This window comes from Aythya ferina (assembly GCF_964211825.1).
Source record: "Aythya ferina genome assembly, chromosome: Z".
NCBI lineage: Eukaryota > Metazoa > Chordata > Aves > Anseriformes > Anatidae > Aythya > Aythya ferina.
This window is the reverse complement of record NC_140299.1, coordinates 69,115,567-69,126,841: the sequence shown is the minus strand read 5'-3', so window position 1 is coordinate 69,126,841 and position 11,275 is coordinate 69,115,567.

The window sequence follows — 11,275 nt, the reverse complement described above, 5'->3', positions numbered from 1 at the left end:
AGGTGAAAACTGGGTTTTGAAGCAGCACTGGGGGACAGGGAGGGACAGTTGCCAGGGGATTGAAGGCCAAAGCAGCATACACGTCATGTCTTCTCTTACCACAAGTGATGTAGATCTCATTACTGAGCAGCACGGTGTTGTACATTTATCCAAAACACCTCCATAACCACTGTGCCTTGAACTGTGGGGATGGCTTGTGGGTAAGAAGACCAGGGATGACAGCTGGAAAAAATGGTTTGCAATAATCTGTTGTTCACTGCTCTCTTAAAGAAGTGTTTGTGCTTTTCAACTGTATTTTATGACTTGGAAGGAGAAAGTATTTCAACAGCATGAGAGGATAATTCTGTAAAAACCATAGCACATCTCACTAGCACCTCGTTCCTAGTAGTAAATTACAGACTACTGCTTCCTCTGTTCTTCTGCTGAGCGCATCTCGCCTCCCTTAGGACAGCTCTTGCTCTGGCACTGGGCTGCCACCACCCTGCACAACGAGCTTCTGAGTCTGGGCTGTGAGAAAAAAAAATGGGGGCTGACTCCTAGGTATTGAATACAGACCCAGGTATTTACAAATATCTAAAAAATGCTGACAGCAAATGGAAAATCCTGCCTGCCTTCCCTCCGCCTGCAGTCCTGGGTGCTTTTCTGCCTCACACACACGTGCACACCGTGGTTCTTCCCTCCACAGAAGAGCTGCCTGTGCTTCTTCAGGCACATCTGAGAAGCCACCTTCAAGTAGTAAAGCTAGGGGATTCAGGTACTTTAATAACTCTGGTATTAGTTCAGCCTGAATCGCTTGCAGGGCTTGCAAGCGATTGGGTGCTGAAACCAGCCCCAGCAATGGATACAGAAAACACCTTCAGGTTACATCGGTAGGGTGGTCCTGTCACCACTGTGCCAACCTCCCCGTGACAAGTGAGTGAGTTTTTTTTTCAGATGCCACCTTGAAACAGTACCTTTTGACCACTGTGGAGAGGAGAGAAACAAGGGGAATGAAATAAAAGCAGCAGTCTTTCTTTAAAAGTGCTCTGTTAATAACACAGCTCTCATCCTCAGGGCAGGGGAAGGGACTGCTTTCAAAACACGTCTTGGCAGGCAGTAAGTTAGGCAAGATGGAAATGGTTACAACACCACTGGGACCTTTACTGAAGCTGCCATGAGGACCAGGACCTGGACAGAGGAGCAGCTGGCAGTGATGCAGGGAAGACCTTGTCCAGGTTGTCATTTTTGCCTACATCACTGAGAAGCCTTCAGCCAGCCAGAGACAACGCGAGATAAAAAACTAACAACCAGCTAATTATTAAGCATATCCAAACAGTCCCATTTAAGTCTCCTCCTCTTTCAGTGCCACTGAGCAATGTTTAACCTCTATGCCTCCAGCTCAGAAAGGAGGTGGAAGAACTGGGAAAGGACGGAAACGTACTGGGGGCATGACTGGGAGCAGGGGAAAGTTTCCTCATCAGCCAGCTACACCAAGAGACGCCTATGTGAAGAACGAAACGACGAGCGTGAAAGCAGATCTTATCGGCGGTGAGAGGCAAAGCAAAGGTCAGGAGCCAGTAACTGCTCGTGTGTCTGGGTACGAGACCAAAGAGGCAGCAAGCGAAAGTAGCAGATGGCAGGTTCACTTTCAGCTGGAGGAGGCATTTCTTCCTCCCATCCACAGGTCGGCCTTGTGACCCGTTACCACCAGACGTTGCATATCCACCAGCTTTGCCTAGCTCAGAAAACCCGCAAGGCCAATTCACATAGTCACGACAGAAGAGAAAAGCCTCCAAAGCCTGCAAGGGAAACACTGTTGTAGTCAGGAGGAGCATACCCAGCTCGGCGAGCTGTGGTGCTGAGCAGGGAGGTGTGTGGGCCATGGTGGCACAGGGAATGCGCCCTGCCAGGCCTCACCTTCGTGCAGCAGCGCCTGAAAGAGGGACTGATACCTGGTGGTGAGAGCCCACCTTTTTGTTCCTTCACAGAGGTGTTGGTGTCATACAGACTGCTTTCATGTGACCATTAAAAACTGTCTGCAGCTACTTCCAGTCAGCAGGCTGCCTTCTGAAGCACATCTAGAGATGTGCCTTGCTGCCCTGCAGTGGGCTGGAGATTGACATGTCCTTGACCGCAGTAAAGATAAGTTATCAGCTGAAGCCATTCTGCAAAACACAGATCATGCTTTGTAGGAAAGCAACTCTCTCTCTTTAGTTTGGAAAAGAGACTGCTGCGGGTGATCTGATTACAGTCTTCTACTGCCTAAAGGACATTTCAGAGAAGACAGAGCCAGGCTCTTCTTGGGGGTGCCCAGTGAAAAGGAGGAAGCCCTGGGCACATGTTGCACGAGTTGGATGTGAGGAAAAAACTAGGAGCACGGTGCTGGACTGGAAACTTCCAGAGATGCCTTCTGACATAACTCCGTCAGATTCTTGGAATCCCATCCAGTGTGACCAGCCTTGCAAGCCAGGACTGATCGTCCACGTTCAACCAAGCAGATAAACGCTTTTGACAGAAGAACATCCTCCATGTGCGATTGAGACACCAGCCCGCAGACTTCTTGGGTGGTTCAGTGCTCAGCCTTCAGCTCAGTGACTCACGCTGCACCTCTGCTGTGCTGCCTGCCCTGCAGTCCTGGAAAGGCTTTGCACGAGGGAGGTGCTGCATCTGCTACACACGCCGAAGCACCCTCAGACACTCTTCTGACTACCCGGCTGAAGGATTTTCTGCTGCAGATTTTCTGCAATTCCCGCAGATCTCACAGGTGTTGCCTCCCACAAACCTCACAGGTCTGTGCTGAGGAGCTACTGTCCTTACAGAAAAGGTGGGAACAGGCAATGACACTGTGCCTGCTGGTCTGCCATAGGGCCAGATTCAGTCCTTCGTAAAACACGGGGGCCAAATCGTCCACAGTGCTTCCCACTGCCCCCCACCCCATTAACACTGCATGCAATTTAAAGGAGCTTAGATGAGAAACCTAAATTTTTGCCAGGCTGCAAGGGGTGAGCAAAATCATCGCTCGGAGGGACGCTTGTTGGGGCTAACAGGAGAGTTAGAGCAGGCAGGCAGAACTCGGGCCTACACCCTCAGCTGAATCCCTTCACCGAAATCCCCCCCACCTGCTCAGTAACAACAACCTCATTTTTTTCTTTCTCTCTTCTGTCGTTTGCTCCTTCTGGCAGAAGTGAAAGGAAGCATAAATCATTGCAACGCTGACGGTACCTGCAGAGCATCTCCTGTCACTAACAGAAAACTTCAGGGGACAGAGCATGTCTGACAGGGCTTTGCAGAAGTTGGAGACACCTGCTCATGTGTTTCTTTGCTGACCAAAAAGATAAGCGTGAAAGCCACTCAAAGCATATACCTCTTTTTGGTCTCACTCATTTCCCCAGTTTCTGGGCTGTCTGAGGTGTTTACTAAGCAAATTCAGAATTGTTTAAAGCTGAACGCACTGAGCTGGGCCAGATCTAGAATAGTCAACCAAGGAGCTGTACTCATTTGCCTTTTTTTGTGCAGCTGGAGGTCTCGGGAGCGACAGAAACTGGCCCAGCAATGCATATTAATCTTTTGATGGTGGTTGAATGCTGTTATCTTGTGGGAGATTCTTTACACATTGTGGCTGGAGCCGAGCTGCCTCAAGCACAAACTTGACACAGGACTTTTCATCCAAGATCGGACTCTCGGTTGGGGTAGTGACATAATAATCAGTAACATTTTTGTATGAGGCTCCCATATCTAATCCCAGATTATGTTTCAGATAAAAGCACGCATGTGGTGCCGCAGTTGCAGACTGATCGCTGTGTACACACGTTGTACTTACTGGGCACACAGAGAGTGATTTTACAGGCGTGCCCAGAACACCCAGGTCTGGCTGAGCACATGAAGGCCGACCGCAGAAGTTGTGAAGCTTTCAGGACTTTTGAATCCATTGGAGGTATGAAAAAAAGAAAAGTGCATCTATACACGTCTTGGTCTACACTCAGGATTCCTGGATACTGACAGTGCATTCTGAGATACTGAGATATTTATGCTGGGTTGCACACTCTTTGAATAGACTACCAGACACCCACAAATGCTGGAAGAAAAACATATATGTATGTATATATTTTTTTGGATTGGACAAAATTTCTGTCTGGGAAAAAGGAGACTTGTTAAGGAATCCTGGTTCTAGAGCCACTTTCTAGATCCTGAGGTCTATAAAATTTATGAAATGGTACACTTATTTAGCTCATCTCCAGCTCCTCTTCTCATCTCTGAGCAGGACTGAACTACACATTGCTAGTCAGCAGGGCTAGTGTATGAAGAGGGACAAATGCTGCAAAATGACATGCTTTGTCTACAAGGTGATTTTAGTGCATGGACTCCACCTGCTTTGAGATCTTGTAAACCAGCAGCAGGAAAACCGGAGCTGGCTTGCTCGGTTTTAAGATTATTTAAAATGAGTTAAACTCTGTTTAATTAACCTGCTCCTCGTTTCTGATGGGTGTCCAGATATTTTTACTGACTCTGATGTGCTCCTCACCATTTATGCGTTCTTGCTGTTGGCCAGCAGCTGTCATCACCAGCGATGCTACATATTCACAACAGAGTGCTCGCTGAGAGGGGATCAGTGGGGTCTTGAGGAGATTGTAATATGTCCCCATGACTTACACATGACTTGTATGCTGGCTGAAAGTCACATTAAATACAGAGAAATATGTTTGTGCTACAGGGTGCACAGAAAGGATGCGCTTTCCGTCGCTGTTTGCCTTGCACACCTGCATTTTTAACCAAAATACATCAGCAAGAAAGTCTCGGAAATATCCTTCAACAAATAGGATTAGAATTGGTGTGGAGAAACAGTACCAGCTGCAGTGAATGGACATTTTAGAGCAGCGTCAGGTCTGCCAGGGTAGCTCTAACACTGGAGCAACTCGGCACTCGGAGAAACACGGATATTCCTGGCAGAGGCACCCTGGAGCTGCTGGAGGACCCTTGTAAAGACAGGTCTGCCTTCACTGCCCTGTGGTGCCGGACAGCAGCTCTGCTGTGGAGAGAAGCCCCTAGGTTGTAATTCCTGGGTTTCTAACTCCAGAGTGGCAGAGCTGCAGTTTGGGCAAGTTCAGGAGCACCTACCTCAGCTTTCGCTTTGGTTGTTGTGCCTCTCAGGGCTGCCTCCTTTCAGTTTCAGGGAAAGGGAGAAAAGAAATCAGCCAGAAGCTGCTTGCTTCATTCAGAACTGCACAGTGTGAATTGCAGCAGGAGTAATCTCATCCGACTGAAACAAAACTCCCTCCCCTAATCTTGATGGTCTCTTGTCAGCAAGTGCGAACACATAGAAAAACTGAACATTGCTACCATTATTTGCACCTATTGTTCTATAAATGACAGATTCGGAGGAACGCGACTTTAAAAAAAAATAAAATAAAAAAGAAGGAAACAACCTAAAGGTCTCTCAATTGTGTAAAAAGCATTCCTGCACCGTAGGGTGGGTGGTCCACTTGGGAGTTGTTATGGTTTCAGCATAAATCGGCACAAAAGACTAGTGATGTGTGTGCAAACACAGCAGTCTCGTAGCATCACACTTAAAACCAGGTTAGCCAAGTGGCTTACCTGTACATTGAGCCATGTTTAACATAAGTATTTGCCTAGATGGCTGTCGAGTGACTACCATGACTACCAGAGACTAGCAGCCAGTGCCTACCATGGTGCTCCAACATTACACTCGCTCTCTGTTACAAATCTCAGGGGCGTTTTAAAACCAAGATGGATACGCTCCCATTTTACACAGAGGGTAAGAGGACCATAAAACTCAGCGAAAAGGACGATTTCACACCAACTCAGGGTGTCAGGGCTGTGTGTCAGATTGAATTCCCGGCTTGAAGCACCCAGGAGCCATCTTGTGAAGTTGCTGAGTCCCTGCACCTCTTGCTGCTTTTGGCAGAGACCAGCACTTACAGACAAGGCCCTGATCTGCTGGCAATGTGCATGCTAGAGAACGACCCATCACAGCTGTGAGTGTCCTGGGACATGGAAAATGAGGTGTTTTTAAACATGGAGTAGCAACCCCCTTGACCAGCCTCCCCGAAAAATCACTAACAAGACCCAAAGCAAAATCCAAGTCCTTTTGCAGAAGGCTGTCTGCTTGCAAAAATCTGACTGCAGCGTTTGCAATATCAAACATGAAAAATCTTTTCCTTTTTGGAAGAGATAATTAAATTTCACATCGAGTACAAAACATTTTAATATGTACTTTTTTAACTGTGACACTTGCAGCTGAGCTAGATGGAAATCTTTGCTCTTGTTATGGCAGTGTTAATTTAAAACAATGACAACCACCACAACATTTTAAAGTGAAGCTGCACTGCGGATGAATTGCCTGGTTTAGACATTATCCAGTTAGAGGAAGACTGATTGGGTGGGCAATATGGAGCCAAGCTTTATGCATGATTTCAGATAACTCATCAAGATTCCACCCATTATGAATTCACCCAAATTTGTGTAGTTTTGGTTACCCCATGAGCTATGAGGATGAAAGTGCAAAGGCACTCACAGGACAGAAATAAGAGCACCCTCTAGTGGTTGTCGTCACAGATATTAGCTAAATCTTTCTAAATCAGCGGTTAATATATCTGCTTTCTCAAGCAAACAGCCTACCCAAAAAGCCTATTAAAATATTCCCGTGAATATTCTGTATGCTGTTCATGCTTTCTCAATTCAGCTGATACAACTGCGAGGTTTTATTTCGTTTATTCGCCAAAAATGCTACAGATCAATAAAAAATGTTTTAACGCTTTCTGTAATTTAAGGTAAAATAAATCTTTCAAGTCTTTCAGGTTTTCATTTTTTTTCAAGGAATTCCTCAGGAGGGACAGAGAAAATGACACAGCAGAAAATTTGGTCTCCATATCAGAGACCTTATTAGAACCTATAACAGAAGTTAATGGATGCTTGCATAAAGATGAGAAGAAAGTAATGTGGCTTCTGTAAAAGGGAGTCACATTTTCCATATCGCTGCAGATCCTGCTGGTGTTCTCTGAAGGAATTATGGAACATGTAGACTTCCTATTTAATCCTAACTTTTTTAAGAAGCCTAAGTATAGCGCTTACTATAAGATGATACAGAAATTACTATCTGACAGTCATCAGACATAAAAAGAGAATTAGAAAATAAGCACTCTGCTGGGATGTGTAAGTAACTTACGGGCAGCTTTGGTCAAGTTAGCTTCAGTTAGCTTTGGCTGAGCAGGAGTTACAGAAACTGCCCAAGGAAGGAGACATGGACTGAGTTTTCCCAAAATCAAAAGATTGGGAAGAATGGTTTAAATGCCAAGTAGCCAGCAAATATGCTTTGTCTGACTTTCGTTTCCAAGCACATTCTAGACAGGTGCTCCTGCACACGAGTTTGCAGCATCATATCAATATCACATTTTACTTAGCTTTATTTATTTATTGTACTCCGTGATTAAATTGGAAAGTAACATTCTTGTTATCTATTGCCACCAAAGTTTACTATTTACCGAGTGGGTCCTCTGGGATTTCCCAGGTAAACACAAGAGTTAACACAACTGATGTCCAGCGTGAGGAACTTTGCAACCAGGATTCTGCCCAAAGAAAGATGGTTTTATGTTGTATACACACCTTATTTATTTACATACTTTACATATTTACTCGTATGTTGTATATCTGTTGCATACATGTTTTTGTAAACTCATTTTATGCATGCATATTTTATGTTTGATGCAGCGTTCAGTTCTGAGCAATCACTCTGGGAATGGTAAGAAGAGGTAAGACAGCAAGTTTCATGGTACCACATGAATTAATAAAATGAGTGAAAGAAAAGAAAAGGAAAAAAAAAAAAAAAAAAAAAGTAAGTTACCAGAGCATTAGGGCAGAAACTGAGGTTGTAACTCCCTGCACTAAGATACTCCAGAAGATGGCTCCCATTGACAAGAGGAGGGGCAGACCTAGGAAAAATAAAACAGAGATAAAGCATTGCATGCTGCTTAATATACGATCAGAAATAGCAGTGCTCAGAGAATAGATGGAGTGGGTAATACAGATAATGCGTCCAAGTCCACGGATGTTTGAGGCAATTTGTACAGGCACTTTCAGACTCTGGTTGACACCAAGGAAGAGGCTAATTAATCCATGGGATGTTGCCAGGACTTCGCCATCTCGTAAAAGCTGTAAAAAAAAAAAAAAAAAAAAAAAGGAGTAGGAACTCATAAATACCTCAAATTCAAGCTAGAAAAAAAAAAATTGCAAAATTCAGAACCTCTTGAAAATCTCAAAAACAAACAAAACGAACAGAAACAGGGGAAAAAAATAAATTTAAAAAGTGATTTATTTTTTTTTAAACTAGATACAAACTTTGGCAGACCAAACTCCAAGCTGATTGAGTGCTACAGAAAGGCTTATCCGCAGCCATGTGAGAGAGGCAGAGCACACCCAGGCTCACGAAAAGCATCACATTCCTCCCAGCATGGGTCTGCAGTGGTGGTGAATCGGCTACAATGGTGGGCAGCGGCGTGTGACGGGTCTTCACCAGGGCACGGCCAGATGTGGAGGGAAGTGTGAATGCCTCCGCTCGGAGGCGAATCATTCCATTGCCTCCGCATTCAAAAGACCGCTGAAAACAGGGAGCCTTTGACCCCTGATGTAATTAAAACTCCGGCTGAGGCAAAAAACCAAGGAACTGTAGTCCCCTGCAACAAAAGTGCAGCGTGCTTTCACTAGACCCCAAATCTGGCCGGGAAGAGACAAAGATTCCACCCCCACCCCCACTCCCCCACCCCCACTCCAAATTACTCCCCAGGCTCCAGGCGAAAATTGGACATACCACAATCCCCAGGAAAAGGGCTCTGGCAAATTGCAGAGCTCGGTGTACCTCTTCAGCAAAGAAAACCAATTCCGAGAATAAACCGGCTGGAGATAAAAATGGAAGGACCTGCTGCTCTGCAAGGCTTTGATTTGAGCACATTAGCAAGAAATATTTGAATGAAGGGGAAGTAACACAGGAATGCAGTGCATTTCTCAAACATGTAAGGAACGAGCTCAGAGCATCAAGAACTCTTTCAATTTTCCTTCTCTCATGAATGGTTTCAGTTTAACCCGGGGCTTTTAAGGGGGATTGAAGCCCTTGGAATCCACTTTTCTGTTCCAAGAGATAAATCTATTCATGCTGCATGCGAAATTGCTGTGGTCACTGTTATTCTTTCTGGACAAGCAAACCCAAATTTTCCCCTAAGGAAACACAACAGAGCTAAGAAAACACAATCAACTAATTCAAGAAATCCAAGTAGCATGTTAAGACCCTGGTCAGGAGTTATTTTCTGGTCATGCTCGGAGCTTACTTTCAGATTACGTTCAAGATTCAGGCGTTGTGAATGATGTAGTATCTCCGAAGCACCTCCTGCTAGATAGCCCCGCATTCCTGGGAGGCTTAAGCCATATGTCGGCTCCATATTTCTCTCACTGCTAGGTTGTTGTGAGCCCAGGACACACGTTACATGTAACATGTTACCTAAAATACATGGGCCAGTTACTAAGACCAACCCCACACCCTCCTTTTCCTCCCGTCCTCCAGCACGCTGAAGCAGCCTCAGTTCCCGGTAGCGTCCATCCTGAAGAGCAGAACAGGGGCCTGGGGGCGCATGTGGGAAGAAGTCATCCCATTTGTTGCTAATAGTCGGAAACCGAATTTTAGGGAATGTTATCTGATCAAACCCGTGGTTGACAGCACCAAAACGTTTTGCAGAGATCTGCAAGTGCTGGAAGAGTTGCATCTTGCTCGAATCCTGGAAACTGGGACGTGGTTTTCTTGCTACAGCAGATTTCATCAGCTGTTTCATCATTTTCTCTTCCAGCTACTCTGCAGACAGGAACAACTGAAGCTGACTTGGAAGCAGTCACAGAAAGATTCTCTTTATAGTATCATTTTTAAAAAGAGTGTGGTACTTTGAATTATATGCAGCAGAAACCTGAAGTTTCTTTATAAATGCTTACATTGTGAATCTCCTTAAATGCTTCAGGAAGGCCAGAAGTCTACACTTTTCCCCAGAATGTGCAGCCTTTCATCATCAATACAGCTAGATCTCATGTCCCTGAGATTAGTATAATTGATGATGTATTGATTTTCTGTCTCAGAAATGCCTGAGCTGCTCTTAATAGAAAGAAAGAAGTAATTAAAGCATTAGGCAAAGTTTCTATGTTGCTATGGAAAAGCTTCTTTGAATGCATTAAATAACTGACAAAAAAAAAAAAAAAAAAAAAAAAAAAAAAAAAGGAATATTGAGAGAGAAATAAATCTACCAGCTCACACATCCCTTTTACGTGGTTTGTGAGTGTCCCTACCCACTGAAAGCCCTGTGCATTTGGGGAAGGGGGGGGGGGTGGAGGCCAGTGACGAGTGGTGTCCCTCAGGGGTCTGCCTTGGGCCCAGCGCTGTTTAGTGTCTTTATCAACGACGGTGGGATCAGGGCACCCTCAGCAGCGTTGCAGAGGACAGCGAGCTGTGTGGCGCAGTCATTACGCCAGAGGAAGGGATGCCATGCCATCCAAAGGGACCTGGAGAAGCCTGAGGAGCGGGCCTGCGTGAGCCTCATGAGGCGCAGCAAGTCCAAGGGCGAGGTGCTGCAGCTGGGCCAGGGTAATCCCAGGCATGAGGACAGGCAGGGTGGGAGAAGGACTCGCTGAGAGCAGCTCTGAGAGAGAGACCTGCGGGTTCTGGTGGAGGAAAAGCTCGGCATGAGCCAGCAGGGTGCGCTTGCAGCCCAGAAGACCAACTGTGGTCTGGGCTGCACCAAGGGAAGAGTGGCCAGCAGGGCGAGGAGATGAGTGCCCCGCTCTGCTCTGCCCTTGCGAGGGCCCACGTGGAGTGCTGCTCCCAGACTGGGGCCCAGAAAAACCTCCCAGTGCCCTAGTTTCATCAATATATATATGTATATATATATATATCTTTCTACCGCTTTGTTATTCTTTGCACTGAAGTTATTACCAAATCATCAGGGGCTGCTGTGCTGCAGTTCCAGAGCACGTTTGCCGTGTTGCCACATTTTCCCATTCTTTGTATGGGAGGGAGATGGGCTTTCCTGGTAAAGCAGTGGAAGAGGATTTCTCTTCCTGGACTGCCAGCCAGCAACAGAAGTGTGTAGTCAGCTTTGTGGTGATCTCTGGAACTATAAAAAGCAAGCAACATTTTTTCATCACGCCTTGACACTTGCCTGCTCATGGATGTGAAACCAGCATTTTCTGGTTATCTTTCTTCTTCGCTATTAAAAGCAAACATATTCAAGTCCTACTCAAGAAAAGTAAT